Genomic DNA, 18,460 nt, shown 5'->3' on the forward strand with positions numbered 1-18,460 from the left:
AAACTCTGAAATCTTACAGAGTTGGCTGTTCGCTGAATTGATAAACAATTCAGGCCAGCCCAAAAAACTTGCCAAGATATTGGAATATCATTACAGTATCAAAAGCCAGTCGTAGAAATGTTGTTATAGGAAAATGCATCCATTGAAAGCAAGCAGAAAATCATGGATAGTCCTTCAACTTTCCACAATGCTCAGGAAACAGTGCACTTCCCTGCCCTTCGTCACCCAACCACACGGGCGGGGACAAGTGGGACGAGGGATGGGCTCACCAATTACTTAATATCTGTGTTTTCTTTTTGAAAGGAAGTGTTTATAAACTGTAGTTTTCACATTGAAAATATATTGTTGTCTTGCTCACTGAGTTATTTACTAAAAAGATTACAGTATTTTACAAAGTTAACTTCCATTGCAAACATTAATTTGTGTTCAAGTTAGTGATCTAAAGGAAAGAAATAAAAGATATGGATTCCCGGATTCTGATCCGGCTTGTAAGGAGCTTGGAAGTTGTCACTCCTGTCCACACAACAAGAAAAAAACTGAACAAAAAGAAATTCAAAAACTCTCGTATCATGGTATGACCATGATAAAATGGTAATAAAATATGTCTTCTGGCCTGGATATTCCACTTTGTGTGACAGTATTGTATGATCTCAAAATCATCCCCAATTAACCAGACATCTTCACACCTGAAACAGTGGTGAACATGTCACTTATCCATCACCCTGCTACCTGTTAGCATGGACTTTACATTATGAACCTCAGTGGGGGAAAACCCAAGCTCACTCTCGTGACTGATCTCCCAGGATCTCCGGGAAAGTGAGCATTTTAAGAGAGAGTTCATCAGCTTCTCCCTGGGAGACCTGGGGACAACACCCAGGAGCTTGGCAGCACCAGGAGTGATAGGTGGGGAGAGCCAAGCAGGTGGGCAGGGGCCCAGTGACCCAGGTGACTAGGACAAACCCCACTGGAGATCATCTCTCCTGGGCCCCGTCCTGAGCTCCCTAAGGCGCTGTTCTGCATGATTGCGCACAGTGTTTCCCCAACTCATTCAGGCCCATAGCAGCTTAAAATCATTGCTTCAAATCCCACCACTTTTTATTATTATGTAAATTTATAGCAAACAGGAAATATTCTATCACTTTATAGAAAATCAATGTCTTTTACCATAAATATAAAGAAACCATAAAACAAACAAAACAAAACAAGGACAACAAAACAACAGTGCACATGAAATTCTGTTTAGATGCTGTTGGCTGCCTAAAGAATCCCAGAGGTGGGCTGACCTGGTTACACAAGGAGAGACCAGTACAGAAGGTGTGGAAGTCAGACCAGCAGAGAAGTGAACGGAAGAGAGGCCCAGCCTGTAAGGGACTGGGGACTTCCATGAAGGATGCCAGGGTCACCCTGAGCAGAGCTCCAGCAGGGATGAGGGAAAGAAGAAGTGACAGAGGTTTGGGCTCACTCCCCAAAGCCAGTGTCAGCCTCCCATGCAGGGGAGCCCTTCGTGGCCCCTGGAGGCCAGGCCAGGAGCCATGGTCTTGGGACCCAGCTGTGCTGCTTTCCAGCTGTGTGACCATGAGCAGGTTTCCTTCATTAAAATGGGAGTGTCCATGCCTGCGTCCAAAGACTGTAATAAGGACAAGAAGAAGTCACATGCTAAGCCTCTGTGCACATTAGCAGCAGCATCTCCCAGGGGCATCTATCCTCCCAGAACTGGTGCCTTGAAGGTGTGCAGCCGTTAAAGGCAATAGTGACAACCAAAGGCCCCTCCTGTTAGCGGCCTGTGCTAAATATTGCTTTTTCTCCAGAGGAAAAGGCTAGTGCTGTTGGCTACCCAAGCTTCATTCAGTTATCCTATGAGATTTGGGGAGGAGAGCACCTTGAACTGCTCAGGAGGACCAGCCCCATCCATTAGCTCTTGTCACCTTCCTCAGATGCTTTATGGGGTTGTCCCTGACTTCACGTGCTGCTGCTCCTTGGTATGGTCTCAGTCCTGGGATGGGAACTACGGGGTAAGGACAATAAACGCCTTCACCCCCTGCAGCGCAGAACGAGACGGGAGGCTCAGGTTGAGTGCCAACCACTTATATAGTTTGAAAAGTAAATGTTCATGAAGGAAAGGAAAGAGAAGTTGACTTTTGAGCCGACAGTGGTTAAGTGCATGGCGGCTTTGGAAAAGGATGGGACCTGGCTCAAGTCCCAGGACTTCCAATCTCCACTCTACACCGGGGAAACTTACTTAAGCTCTCTTAACCCCAGTTTCTTTCTCTGTGAAATGGGGGCACTAAGGTTCATTCTTCACAGGGTTTCTGTAAAGATTCCATGAGATAATGCATATGTGACATCTGGCTAGTTTAAATTTATCATTATTCCTATCATCATTTTTCCTATACATATCTTTCCTATATACATATTTACTATTATTGTATACACAGTTTTTTTGGCTGGAAGCTAGTGGGCATTTACTAAGTGTTGGTGATTTATCATTTTTATTTTATTATAACAGAGAGCTTCGTATACAGAAGATGCTCAGTTAACACCTGTTGAGTCAATGAAGGCATGCTCTGGAGCCAGACTGCTTAGATTCCCATTGTGATTCCACTGCTGCATCATCTGGGCAAGTTACTTAACTTCTTTAGGACTCTGCTTCCTTATCTATAAAAAGGGTATAATAAGAGTCCTGAACTCATTAGGTTGTTGTTGGGGATAAATGAGCGGGCACATAATAAGAGCTCATTAAGTATTAAATGTCATTGGCAGCTGCATTCATCATTTTCAGTCACAGATGAGGCCACAGTGCCCCCTGGTGACATACAGTGTGAGTGCACACACACGAACTGTGCCCTCCCTCCAGCCTAGGTCCAAGCCTGGGTAGATAGGCACATCCTGGAAGTTTCCCCTGCACTGCCTTCCCAGGGCCCACACACAGACACGATGACCTCTGTGTCCTCTTCCTCCGCTCCCCTCAAACTGGGCCTGGGGGGCTAGGCAAGCTGGCCCAATGAGATACCTGGAGGATCAACAGTTCCTTTTTGGTTTCTGAGCAGATGCCAGGCACGGGGGACCCAGGCCCTCAAGTCTCACATTTTGGAGGGTCACATTTTCCCCCAGCATGGAAGATAACTGTCACAGGGAGCCAGATACTTGTGAATTGGCTTCGACATGAGCCTAAAACGTAAAGACCTGAGCATTCCACGCTAAGAGATACAAGACTGATATGCTCCCCAGAGCTGCTCATCTCACTGCCTCTAGTGAGGGAGGAGAGCAATGTTGTCTCCTCCCCAAGCTCTAAGACGTGGCTCAAGCAGCTTCCTCCAGCGTGAAATCTATTGGAAGCCTCCAATTTTATCTGAAAAATTCATGCAAATTCTGCATCCTACTCCCCATTATGTTTTAGAAAAAAGACTCTCAATTTCCTAAATATAAAACAGAATTTGGTGCTATAAGACCATGTGACCTTCTTTTAAAAAAAAATCATGTTATTTTAAAAGTCTTTCCCATCCTTCTTTCTGCCCACCCGCCAAGACTGCCAAGTATTTGTTCAAGTATCAAGTGGCTTCTATGTGCCAGACATGATTCAAGGTCTTGGGGATGCAACAGAGAACAAACATTGTTGCTGCTCCCAGGTAACTTATATTCTCATGATAATAAGGGTTAACATGAATTAAGCTGTTATGTTGTATCAAGCACGGTGCAAAGTCACTTCCTCACATTATTGCACTTAAACTTCACTACAACCTTAGAAAGTAGATAGTTATTATTCCCAGTTTCTCTTAAGGAAAATGGAGACTCAAAATGGGAAAGTAATTTGTCCAATGCCACACAGCTATTGTTGGGGCCTCGAGGTTAAATTAATGCCTGTTTCATTCTAAAGTTCATGCCATATGTTTTCTGGCACGTGGACTGTAATTTTAACACAGTCAATGAGGTTTTCGTAGGATGATTTTCCTTTCTAAAGTTGAAGATTGCCTCCTACATTTCCTATCATATTAGTGCCTCAGTGCATGGGTTTTCTGGTGCATTAAGATGCCACTCTAATGTGCAGCCAGGTGGCATGTGGAGGTATGATCAAGGTCAACATTTTTGATACTTTGAAATATTTTAAAAATATGGATCTGCTGATACTTTGAACTAGAAGTGATGAGGTATAGATTCCAAGTCTGATAAGGAACAGCTGAAAGAACTTGCAAAAGGGCCTCTGCATCTCTGTCTGTGTCCAGGTTTCTGATTCATTCATTCATTCCATGAACACTGATGGAAAGCTCACACCCTTCTATTCAAAGGATATCATGGTAAGCCAAAGCACAGAGCCCCTGCCTTCATGGGGCTTATATATAGCAGAGTAGAAAGATTTAATCAAATAATAGTGTAATAAAAATATAGCCAAAAACTAAAATAAGTGCTCTTAAGTGAAGGACTGGGACTCTGTGAAGATACGTTTTTAAAGGGAATTAACTTCTTTTAGGGGTCAAGGAAGCCTTCCCTAAGAAAGCCCTGCTTGCCCTGAGACCTGAAGGCTGAACAGGAGTTCACCAGGTGAGGGGGCGTTCTGGGCGGAGGGAGCAGGTCGCACTAGAGGAACTCTCAGAAGGTTCGTGCACAGACTACAGAGCAGGGGGTTATGATGCCGAGAGTCATCAGAGAGGTAGGCTTGGTCCAGACCTTCCAGGTCACTTAGAGCCAAGACAGTAATTGTCGCCATTATCCATTCTCCCTTCTCTACCATAGTAAGAAAACAAGCTGGGTTTAGGATGAATAATCTGAGGCTTAGAGAAGCTAAACAACTTGCAAAGATCACAGAGTCACTTTGGGATGGATTTTTTAATTGAGGTATTATTCAAATAACATAAAATTTACCATTTTAGATATATAATGGGTGGGTTTTAGTATATTCATAAGGTTCTGCAACCATCACCACTAGAAGCTCTTGCTCTTAAGCATTACCTACTTTGGCCCCTTTTCATCCTTAGAAAAATTATTTTAAAATAATATTTTTAACTGAGTTTAAAAAATACATATTTTAGGGGCCAGCCCGGTGGCATAGTGGTTGAGTTCGGCACAATCCGCTTTGGTGGCCCAGGGTTCGTAGGTTTAGATCCGGGGTGCAGACCTACACCACTCGTCAAGCCATGCTGTGGCAGCAACCCACATACAAAATAGAGGAAGACTGGCATAGATGTTAGCTCAGGGCCAGTCTTGCTCACCAAAAAAACGAAAAACAAAGAAACCCCAAAACTACATTTTAAATTGCACACATCTTTTAAAACAGCTCAATAAAAGTTTTATATGTGCATTCCTCTGTGGAGCCACCTACCAGGTCAAGATGCTCAGGTCATCTCCAGCTGCCTAGCTGGCTCCCCATGTCCCTGCCGCTTGGTATGCCCCCCAAAGTAACCACTAACAATTCTTAAAGCTTCATAGTAGGTATCAGAAAGGTGCTGACTTAGAAGGGTCAGGTGTCAGTCCTGCATGGTATGAAGCAAAGAGGCCTGACCAGATCCACACCTGCTCCCTAGGACAGGCCTCCTTCTCAGAGGTGAGCAGAAAGGTCCTGAAAGGCTTCATCCATCTTGGAAGGGATGGCGGCTGCAATTCTCATGGCCCTGGTGGTGTGGGGGCTAGGAGACTTCCTTCCTGGCCATAAAAAACACAATTGGTTCTGAATGAACTGTGGGAAGGGACCATTGGGATCCTCATTACCCCAGGCCCTCCATGGGCAGGATGATGCTGAGGGAAGCCACATTGGCCATTAACACAATGATATTCACTAAGGAACTCGCTGCTTACATCACTGATGGCTGTGACGCCTTCATCATGTGTCAGCATGGCACCCACATACATTTCCTTTACCCATACTTAACCTCCACATGATGACAATGACAGAGTCACACTTCTACCCATGATCCAACTGTTCCTCGTACAACTGAAAACACATGAACTCTTTCCCTAGACAGATTTGCCCTTGGGTGATGTTCTCAAACACCCCTCCCTGCTTCACTCAGGGGTGCATGTTCCTGACCTTCCTTTCAACAGTCTTGTTGCTGGCCTCTCTTGTTGACTGTCCATGAGTAGAGATTTCAAGATGCCAAGAAAGTTGATGCTGGAGATATACTCAAATCACTCATGGAACAGCAAAGGAGGATGTCAGAGAGTTAGGCCAGTTATATTTGAAGGTGAGAAAATAAACAGGGGGAGTGATGTTTTAGGACCTTCACAAAAGAAGGATAATTAAGAGAGTCAGTCTCCTGGGAAAATTTTTGAAGCCTTCAAATATTTTTCATTAAAAAAATAAAAACCTGACCATCTTTATGATGATGCACCACAATCAGGAATGAATTAAAAGACTTCATTATAGTTGACATATAATTCTGTCAGAAAATGTATACCCAAACTGCTCTCCATCAACACTTGACTCACTATTTGTTTATTCCAGGAATGAGCACATTGTTGCAATTATAATTTAAATGTTATTAAATATAAAGTAAATTTAATTTTATACACTTCAGATTTTTTCAGGGCAAATTCTCAATCAAGTTTTTTTTTCAAACGATATCGTTAAGTTTTGGACTCCTATGTTTCAAATCAAATACTAAGAAGCAAAAACAAACAAAAAAATTATCCTCATCAAGAGAACAAGTAGAGAAGCCTCAAACTGGGAGAAAATACTTGCAAAGACATACCTGTAAAGGACTATTATCCAAAATATACAAAAAACTACTCAAACTCAACAGCAAGAAAACAATCTGATTAAAAAATGGGCCAAAGACCTTAACAGACACCACACCAGAGAAGATACATAGATGGTAAATAACCATATGAAAAGATGGTCCGCGTCATATGTCAGCAGGGAAATGCAAATTAGAACAGTGAGATACCACGACACACCTATTAGAGTGGCCAGAATCCAGAACACTGATGACACCAAATGCTGGCGGATGTGGAGCAACAGGGACTCTCATTCACTGGTGGGGGGAATGCAAAATGGTCCCGCCACTTTGGAAGACAATTTGGTGGTTCCTACAAAACTACACATACCCTTACCATGTGATCCAGCAATTGTGCTCTTTAGTACTTACCCAAAGAGCTGAAAAGTTTACTCACATAAAAACCTGCACACAGATGTTCATAGCAGCTTTATTCATAATTTCCAAAACTTGGAAGCAACCAGGATGTCTATCAATAGATAAATAGATAAGTAAACTGTGGTACATCCAGACAATGGGATATTATTCAGCGCTGTAATGAAATAAGCTATCAAACCATGAAAACATGTGAAGGAAACCTAAATGCATATTATTAAGTGAAAGAAGCCAATCTGAAAAGGCCACATACTGTATGATTCCAACTATATGGCATTCTGAAAGAAGGCAAAATGATTGAGACAGTAAAAAGATCAATGGTTGCTGGGGTTTAGATGGGAGGGAGGGATGAACAGGGGGAGCACAGAGGATTTTTAGGACGGTGAAACCATCCTCTACGATACTATAATGGTAGATACACGTCATTATACATTTGTCAAAACCCGTAGAACGTACACCACCAAGAGTGAACCCTAATGTAAACTACGGACTTTGTTGATAATGATGTGTCATTGTAGGTTCATCGATTGTAACAAATGTACCACTCTGGTGGGGGATGTTAATAGTAGAGGCAGCTGTGCATGCGGGAGGGCAGAAGATACACAGGAACTCTGTTCCTCTGCTCAATTTTGTGGTGACCCTAAAATTGCTCTAAAAGATAAAATCAAATAAGCAAACAAACAAACAAGTAAAGAAATTCTCTACCACCTCACCATTTCCCTCACAGTGAAACCAAAGTCATAAAGGAGGGCTGCAAGGCCCTAGGAGATCTGGCCTCCCTCCTGCTCGCTCTGATCCAGCCACACTCGCCGCCTCCCTGTCAGACCTAGAATGCCAGGTGGGCTGCACTCAGCGCTTCTGTGCTTGCTGTGCTTTCTGCCAGGCACACCCTTTCCCCAGAGAGCCGCCATGCTTCCCTCCCATCTTCCCTCAGGTCTTTACTCAAATGTCACCCAGCTAGCTTGAAGCCTTCCCTATCACCCAATTTAAAAATGCAGCTTTCCGCAACTCTTCCTGTTCTCCTTCTTGTTTTTATTTTTCACCAGAGGACTTATGACCAACCAACATACTATGTGTTTTACTTACTGAGTTTCTTGTCTGCTTCCTTCCCACTAGAATGTAAGCTCTGTGAGGGCAGAGGTTTCTGTTGTTTCCATCACTGCTCTTGGCTATTCTTATCACAGAGCCCAGGATGTGGCAGACTCTCATGAACATTTGTCAAGTGAATAAATGAATAGCATATTGAGAGTACTCTCATGCTTCCAGACATTTGCCATGCTGTTTTCTCTGCCTGGAATGACATTCCTCTGTGTTCAGGAGAGAAAATCCACCTCAGCCTTCAAAACTCAGCTCAAAAACCTCCTCTTCTGCGAGGTGCCCCCTGACCCTAGGCAGACCGAGGCAGGAGTCTCTTCTATGTATTACCATAGCACCCCGTTATGCTTCGGGTGGGGCCCTTATCACAGTGTTTTGTAATCTGTGGGACTTCAGGGAGGCCCCTTGTTCATCTTGTATTCACCTTTGAACCTGGTAGATAATGGTGGACCCTCAGAAACATTTATGGAATGAAATAATGAATGAATGAATGACTTAGATAAAGCAATCAATATATAGCTTAATGTGAATTCTACAGACATGTGTAGTATACATAATTTAAAGAATACCTTAAAGATACTCCTATTAAGGTTCCTTTGACAATACTTTTTATTACATCTTACTCAAGATTCATGAGTTAACGACTAACAATATCCAAAGTCCAAGATAATTGCCTAGTAATCAATGTAAAAGGCTGAGTTTGCTTTCATATTTCTATTACATTATTTCAAAGGTTTTTTTACTCTACCTTTTGTTTTCACTCTGCCTTTGTTTCCATATCTATACTGGTTCAGCCTAGAGAGACTCACCGTGGGACCTAAAGATTGAGAGGGTTTGGTAAACAAGGCATTGATGCCAAAAACCATTGTGGAAAGAGGTGACCTGAAACAAAGAGAGCACGGGTCTATGTCACACACAAATTACATGTGTGACTATGCATGTGTGTTTACGTGAATGTGTGTATCAAAGACTTTTTTATCAGTTAAGTCTTCCTTGACCCTAACTAGACAATAATAGAAACAATAACAGAAATCAAAGAACCTCATATGTCATCATTTGGATTATATCCTGAAAACACTGAGAAGCCACTTAAGATTATTAAGCAAAGGAATGACACATTATTCTAGAAACAATACGGAAGAAGGGGTTGGAGAGACTGGAGACTAGAGCCAAGGGGACCATGTAGGAGGCTATACAGTCCACGCAAGAGATGGTGAGGAACTGAGCTAGAGGAACGGCAATGGGAACAGAGAGGCATGGAATTAGGACGTATACCATGGAGATAAAACCACCAATAACTGGTAGCATCTTGGATGTAAGAGACAAAAAAGAAAGAGCAGGCAAAGACAACTTCCCAGTCTCTGACCTGGGCAACTAGACAGATGGTAGAGCCATCTCCCAAGAGGGCAAAAAAAGGCAAAGACCACGTTTTGGGGGCAACATCCTTATTTGACAGCAGCATATATGAAATGATGTATCTTAACAGGTTAGAAAGAGGAACTTTACAACAAAATCTAGTGCATGAAATCTCTTCAAAAAAGAGATGGTAACATTCAGGCAATTTGGCAGAAAGGTACAATGACTCTGCCTGGAAATGAATATTAAAAACAGTTCAGATCAAAGATATTTCATGGCTTGAAACAGTGAACGGCAAGACCTAGTATAAGTTTGGGATTGGCACAGGCATATGCTTAAATGCTAATATTGAGATAAAGAGCCAAAAAGTAGGAGTATTGCTGTCCAAAAGGAACATGACAATGCAGGCTGTTCCTTCTACGTAGAAAGAAATTAAGATAGTTTTATAGTAACCAAACTTCTTCAGCCAGGACTGGCTTGAGTACCAGGCACTGAAATGGAAACAGACTGACAGTGTGTTAAGATGGAACCCTGTGAATTGTGTTTGCTTTTGCTGACGACAGAATAAACGTTCTCAGCAGAAAATAAATTTGCTCCTGAATTATAACATCAGTTGAAACACACAACTATCTATCATGGTTAGAAATGCTGTTATCCATATATATCCATAAAAGTTGACTAAGGATAGTAATATTCTATAAATAAAGAATCAACTATTATTTCCTAGAAAACGAACAAATCAGGAAATGGTTTCCAACGTTTTTATTTTCACACTAACATGAAGAGATTTTACTAAAACCAACCCTGTGAAAGAATTTATGATTTAGAAACAGACAGCATTGTGCTATGGTAATGTGAAAGGTCCAACTCAAATCCAAAAAAAATCTAGATTTTAAAACTTGAGGTTAAAGCCCAGAATTCACCTAGTACACAGTAGGTGAAACAAATATTTACTGAATAAACATTTCACTATTCTTCTTACTATAATATGTCTGAAATGCACTTTATCCTAAAATCAAGCACAAGAGATGAACAACAGTTTATGATTCTATCTACATTTCTTCTGGTTGTGCTTCCTGTCTAACCTTATACTTTTTCATAATTCTAATACATTCATGTTGAGAGCTCAGACTTATTTTCTGCATTTCTTGCTACCAATGAAAAAGTTCATTGTTCTAGGCTGAAAAGTTTGTGCTAAATACATATACGTATATTAACAAAGAATAGATGATACTCTTTGTTTTCAATTAAAACAAAGTATATTGTTTAGCCCTAAAAAAGTTTTCACTAACCAATGTACATATATTACAATTAGGAGAGAATTTTGAAAGATGTAACTAGAATACAAATGTTCATTAATAAACGTAAGGGATTTTTTCCCCTGACTGATTTTTTGGCTTACTTCTCTACTTTCAAGGAACAAGAGCTCATTTTCAGGATACTAAACACAATGACTCAGTGATGGATGTGATCCAGACATTCTTAGAACTCTGTAAGGACAAGCACGCAAAACACTCCAGCAAGTCCCGTTATATTCCTATACATGATAGCAACATTGTAAAATTACACATTTCCACGTATTGAAATCAAGCTTCTTGTTCTCAACCTCTAATAAACAAATATAAAGAATATAAGAAATTAATAAAGTAAGAAATATGTGGCAGAGTGCAACGTGCAAGGTTTTGAAATCAGACATCTCTAGTTTTGAATTCCAGCTTTGCCAATTTTATCAGCTGTGTGTTCATAGACAAGTTACTTTACCTAAGAGGCATTTCCTCCAACATTTTCCTCTCTCTGTCTCTGTCTCTCTCTTTCTCATCTAGCACATATTCAACATAAAAGGTATTCATTAATTGTTAGTTATTATTATTGTGTCCAATATATAAAAAGAGATGAGCCAATACTGAGTAGTATTACAAAAATTATGAAAAAAATTGTTTTTTCTTTTACTGAAATCAAGCCTTCTACAAACCAAGGATTTTGCCTCTCTGTTCAAATGTTCATTGAGTAGGTGTTTGTGAACAGTGCGTCCTGGCATATGTGTCAGTGAGTCTGTATAATATTTGCTGTATTGAGACTTAATAATAAGAGCTAACATTTCTAGGGTGATCATGTTGTGCCAGGAGTCATTTCAAATATTTTGTATGTTTGAATTCATTTAATCCTCATAATAATTTCATTAGTTAGATACTATTTTTATTCTCATTTTTCAGATGAGGAAACTGAGACAGAGAGAGGTTGAGGAACTTACCCAGGGTCACACAGTTGGAAAGAGGGGAGCCAGACTCCCCCCAAGCAGACCCCATGTTCTTAACCCATGGACTACTCTGCGTCTCTGAGGGGAGTGGGATGAGCAAGAATCACAGACCTATTAAAACAGTTATTAAAGAGAAAGAGCACTTGTTCACTCTTTTCTCCTTTCATTTATTCAGCTCCTCAAAAAGAAAACCAAGGAGAAGACAGCCTGGGAAAATGAAAATACCATGCTTATCTTTCATTACCACACCCAACAGTTATAGTGTTAAAGTGACTTAGCCAAATAAAGAACAACAGATTCCAATGAGCTGTTATTTTTTTCTACCCCAATAATTTACACGTGTCACTTCTCTAGAAATTAAAAATAAATTTACAGCAACTTCAGAATTCCACTTTATAATCATTTTTTAGTTAGGTCAACAGAAATTCATATGCTAGTGTGAGGGCTTGAGAAAAAGGATTGTTGAAATCTTTTGGCCATACTTCTCTTAAAATTAAATAGCCAAGAGAGACTGGGAGAATACATTTGCTGGACATAAATCCAACAAAGGACTTGTATCTTGAATATATAAAGAACTCTTAAAATTCAATAATATGAAGACAAACAACTCAATTAAAAAACAGTCAAGATTATACTTTCAGGGATCATTTCTATAGTTTGTTACTAGAGAAGTTTCTCTGAACGTGTAGAGTACCCAAAACCATGAAGAGGAGGCGCAGCCTTCTCTCCTGAGCATGAAGCCGGCTCTTGGTGTTGCTTCTGCAACTGCCATTTGCCAGTGATGATCATTCTTCTCCTCCTTTGGGAGAGTAAGACGAGGGAGGATGCTGTCTGAGTAGAAAAAAATAAATAAATAAATATACAAAACAGTCAAAAGATTTGAACAAATAATTTACCAAAAAGATATGTGGATGGCTAATAAGTACATGAAAAGATGCTCAACACCATTAGTAGTCATTAGGAAAATGCAAATCAAAACCACAGTAAAATACTACTACATGCCTACTAGCAGGGCTAAAACTAAAAAGACTGATCACAAGCATTGGTGAGAAGGTAGAGTGACTGGAACACCTATACACTATCTGTAGGAATATAAAATGGTTCAACCACTTTGGAAAACAGTTTGGCAGTGTCTTTAAAAGTTAAACATACACCTACCATGCAATCTAGCCATTCCACTCATAGGTATTCACCCAAGAGAAAAGAAAGCGTATGTCCATACAAAGACACAAATGTCCACAGAGGCTTTATTTGCAATAGCTCCAAACTGGAAACAACCCAAATGCCTGCTACAAATTGAATAGATAAACAAATTGTGGTATACCCATACAATGGAATACCATTTGGCAATAAAAAGGGACGAAATATTGCTACTCACAACACGACTGAAGAATCCAGACCAAAACACAGTACATATTGTATTATTCCATTTATGTAAAAATCTAGAAAATGCAAACTAATCTATAGAGACAGAAAGCAGATGGGTGGTTACCTGGGGATGAGAAAGGGTGCAGAAGGACTAGAGGGAGGAATTACAAAGGGGCACGAGGAAACTCGAGGAATGACGAGAATGTTAACTATCTCTATTGTGGTGATGGTTTCATGGTGCACACATATGTCAAAATGTACTAAGTTGTATAGTTTAAATATTTGCAGTTTCTTGAGGGTCAATCATATCTCAATAAAACTTTAATTTAAAAAACTACCTTTCTTTTTACTCTTATGTTTTTTCCAAGTATTTAATAAAACATGAAACACAATTAGAAATGAAAGAGGAGAAATTACAACGGATACCACAGAAATATAAAGGATTATAAGAGATTATTATGAAAAACTATATGCCAACAAATTGGACAATCTAGAAGAAATGGATAAATTCTTAGACTCATACAACCTCACAAAACTGAATCAAGAAGAAATAGACAATCTGAGTAGACCAACCACAAGTAAAGAGATTGAAACAGTAATAAAAAAACTCAGAAAAAATAAAAGTCCAGGACCAGAGGGCTTCTCTGGAGAATTCCACTAAACATTCAAAGAAGATTTAACACCTATCCTTCTCAAACTCTTCAAAAAAAATTGAGGATGATGGATCACTTCTTAACACATTCTATGAGGCCAACATCACCCTGATACCAAAACCAGACAAGGACAACACAAAGAAGGAAAATTACAGGCCAATATCCCTGATGAACATAGATACAAAAATTCTCAACAAAATATTGGCAAACCAAATACACAAATACATTAAAATGATCATACACCATGATCAAGTGGGATTCATATCAGGGACACAGTGATGGTTCAACATCCACAAATCAATCAATGTGACACATACACCACATTAACAAAATGAGGAATAAAAACCACATTATTATCTCAATAGATGCAGAGAAAGCATTTGAAAGGATTCAACATCCATTTATGATAAAAAAAAAAACTCTCAATAAAATGGGTAGAGAAGGAAGATACTTCAATATAATAAAGTCCATATATGACAAACCCAGAGTCAACATCATACTCAACGGAGAAAAACTGAAAGCCATCCCTCTGAGAACAGGAACAAGACAAGGGTGCCCACTCTCACCACTCTTATTCAACACAGTATGGAGGTTTTGGCCAGAGCAATTCAGCAAGAAAAAGAATAAAAGGAATCCAAATAGGCAATGAAGAAGTGAAACTCTCACTGTTTGCAGATGACATGATTTTACATATAGAAAACACTAAAATATCCATTGGAAAGCTATTAGAAATAATCAACAACTACAGCAAAGTTGCAGGGTACCAAATCAACTTAGAAAAATCAGCTGCCTTTCTATACTCTAATAATGAACTAACAGAAAGAGAACTCAAGAAAACAATCCCATTCACAATCACAACAAAAAGAATAAAATATCTAGGAATAAATTTAACCAAGGGGTGAAAGACCTATACAATGAAAACTGTAAGACATTACTGAAAGAAATCGATGATGACACAAAGAAGTGGAAAGATATTCCATGTACACGGATTGGAAAAATAAACATAGTTAAAATGTCCATAGTACCTCAAGCAATCTAAAGATTCAATGCAATCCATCCCAGTGACATTCTTCACAGAACAAAGAACCCTAAAATTCATATGGGGCAATGAAAGACCCCAAATAGCTAAAGCAACCCTGAGAAAAAAGAACAAAGCTGGAGGCATCAGAATCCCTGACTCCAAAATAAACTACAAATAAGCTACAAAGCTATAGTAATTGAAACAGCACAGTACAGGTACAAAACAAATTCTGATCAACGGAACAGAATTTAAAGCCCAGAAAGAAAACCAAACATCTATAGACAGCTAATCTTTGACAAAGCAGCCAAGAACATACAATGGAGAAAGGAAAGTCTCTTAATAAACAGTGTTGGGAAGACGGGACAGCCACATGCAAAAGAATGAAAGTAGACCATTAACTTTTGCCATACACAAAAAATAACTCAAAATGGATCAAAGACTTGAAGGTAAGAAGGGAAACCATAAAACTGCTAAAAGAAAATACAGGCAGTATACCCTTTAATGTCGGTCTTAGAAGGATCTTTTCAAATACCATGTCTACTTGGACAAGGGAAACAAAAGAAACAATAAACAAGTGGGACTTCATCAGACTAAAGACCTTCTGCAAGGCAAAGGAAACCAGGATCAAAACGAAAAGACAAGCCACCAATTGGGAGAAAATATTTACAAATCATATATCCAACAGGGGGTTAATCTCCATAATATATAAAGAACTCACACAACTGAACAACAAAAAAACAAACAACCCAATCAAAAATGGCAGAGGATATGAACAGACATTTATCCAAATAAGATATACAGATGGCCAATAGGCACAGGAAAAGGCATTCAACATCTCTAATCATCAGGGAAATGCAAATCAAAATGACACTAAAATACCACCTTACACCTGTGAGAATGGCTATAATCACCAAGACAAAAAATAACAAATGTTGGAGAGGTTGTGGAGAAAAGGGAAGCCTCATACACTACCGGTGGGAATGCAAACTGGTGCAGCCGCTATGGAAAACAGTACGGAGATTTCTCAAAAAATTAAAAATAGAAATACCCTATGACCCAGCTATCCCACTACTGGGTATTTACCCAAAGAACTTGAAATCAAGAATCCAAAGAGATCTATGCACCCCTATGTTCATTGTGGCATTATTCACAATAGACAAGACATGGAAGCAACCCAAGAGCCCATTGACTGATGATTGGATAAAGAAGGTGTGGGGATATACGGAATACTACTCATCCATAAAAAAGACACAATCATCCCATTTGCAACAACATGGATGGACCTTGAGGGTATTATCTTAAGCCAAATAAGCCAAAGAGAGAGAGACAAACACTGCACGATTTCACTCTTATGGGGAAGATAAACAAACCAACAAAGAGAATAGTTTAGTGGTTACCAGGGGGATGGGGGTTGGGGGTGGTCCACACAAGGGGTGAAGGGGCACATTCATATGTTGACTGACAAATAATAATGTACAACTGAAATTTCACAACATTGTAAACTATTATGACCTCAATTTTAAAAAAAAGTTTTCTAATAAAAAAAAAACAAACATGAAACACAAGAACAGGAGCCCATATTAAAACCTGTTAAGCATAGTGTGTAGTCGAAAACTATTGGAAATAGCCTAAGAGCCACCAATAAAGTTCAATTATGGAACACTGGTATAATTCAATCTAACACAGCTATTTTAAAAGAGCAGATTTATATGTGACATGGAAATTCTCATAACCTATTAAGTTTAAAAAGCAGGATACAGAAAATTCATGGGTGATCTCACTTTATTCTTAAAATTATATCTATAGTTTTTCTTTAAAAACCTCAGTGAGTGAAATCTGGGGAGAATAAGCATGGAGTAGTAGTTTTTATTTAAGTGATTTGGTAGTGTGTGAATTTTTACAGCAAATGTATTACTTTGTAATAAAAAGTAAAGAAAAAAAAGAAGTTATGATTTGTTCAGAACCATAACAGTCCCTCTTCACTCCATCAGAATTCAACCCTCTAGGGAATTCTACCTAGAACATGGCTACAAACTAGGAGGAAGAAAAACAGTCATCTGTGGGAACCACCACAGTAAGATCACCAAGTCCGTGCACTCAATAAAGCTCATGTACTCACCTCATAAAACCCCCTCAGGTCTTCACTAAAAATCTGTCATCTAAATGCCTCGGAATAGAGTTAACAAAAGAAGAGCAAACTGTATCCTCTGAAAACTACAAAACATTATCGAGAGAAATTTTAAAAGATCTAAATAGATGGAAACACTCTATGTTCAGATATCAGAAGATTTAACATTGCTAAGATGGCAGTACTACCCAAACCGATCAACAGATTCCACTCAATCCCTATCAGGTCCCAGCAGTCTCCTTTATAGACATTGACAAGCTGATTCTAAAATTCCCATGGGAATGCAAGAGACCCACAAGAACCAAAACAATCTTGAAAAAGAAGAACAAAGTAGTAGGGCTCACTCTTCCCAACTTCAGTAAAAAAGTGAAAAGATAGCCCACAGAATAGGAGAAAAAACTTGCAAATAATATATCTACAACAGATTGTATCAAAAATATATGAAGAACGATTACAACTCAACAATAAAAAGACAACCCAATTCAAAACTGGGCAAAAGAGCTGAATAGATATTTCTCCAAAGAATACATAGAAATGGCTAACAGCAAATGAAAAGATGCTCAACATCACTAGCCATCAGGAAAATGCAAATCAAAACCATAATGAGATGCTATTTACACACACTAGAATGGCTATAATCAAAAAGACAGATAATAGCAAGTGTTGACAAAGATCTGGAGAACCTGGAACCTTTGTACACTGCTGGTGGTTACAATGGTGCAGCCACTTTGGAAAATAGTCTGTCAATATCTCAAAATGTGAAATGTAGAGTTACTATATGACACAGCTATTCTACTCCTATGTATTGACCCAAAAGAAATGAAAATACATGTCCATGAAAAAACTTGTATGTTAATGTTCATAGCAGCACTACTTGTTAATAGCCAAAAAGTGCAAACAACGCAAATTTTCATCAACTGATGAATGGATAAACAAATGTGGTATATCCATACAATGGACTATCATTTGGTCGTAAAAAGGAATAAAGTACTGATACCTGCTACAACATGGACACACCTTAAAAACGTTATAGTAAGTGAAAGAAGTCAGTCACAAAAGGCACATTATTATGATTCCATTCATACGAAAGTCTAGAGTAGGAAATTCCAAAAAAAGAGAAAGTGGTAATGGTTGCTTGGGGCTGGGGGAGAGAGGATAGGGAAATAGTAGGGCAATAGCTAAAGAGTATGGGATTTTTTTTGAGGTGATGAAAATGTCCTAAAACTGACTGTGGTGATGGTTGCATGTATCTGTAAATATACTAAAAACCACTGAATTGTACACGTTAAATAAGTGAATTGTATGGTATACGAATTACAATCAGGCACCAGATAATGATGTTTCATCAAGGATGGATCTTATATACAACAGTGGTCCCAGAAGATCAGTGCCATATAGCCTAGGTGTGTAGTAGGCTACACCATCTCGGTTTCTGTAAGTATACTCTATGGTGGTCCCATGACGACAAAATCGCCTAATGACGCATTTCTCAGAATGTATCCC

The 18,460-nt window shown here is 39.2% G+C and overlaps 1 non-coding gene across 1 annotated transcript; it reads left to right on the forward strand.

Annotated features, from left to right (window-relative positions):
* Positions 1-12,412: 12,412 nt before the first annotated feature.
* Positions 12,413-12,627, forward strand: LOC124243111 (small nucleolar RNA U3). Its single transcript, XR_006889610.1, has one exon. It is a non-coding gene; the product is annotated as a small nucleolar RNA U3 (small nucleolar RNA).
* Positions 12,628-18,460: the final 5,833 nt, after the last annotated feature.

Source organism: Equus quagga, chromosome 7 (assembly GCF_021613505.1).
Source record: "Equus quagga isolate Etosha38 chromosome 7, UCLA_HA_Equagga_1.0, whole genome shotgun sequence".
Taxonomy (NCBI): domain Eukaryota; kingdom Metazoa; phylum Chordata; class Mammalia; order Perissodactyla; family Equidae; genus Equus; species Equus quagga.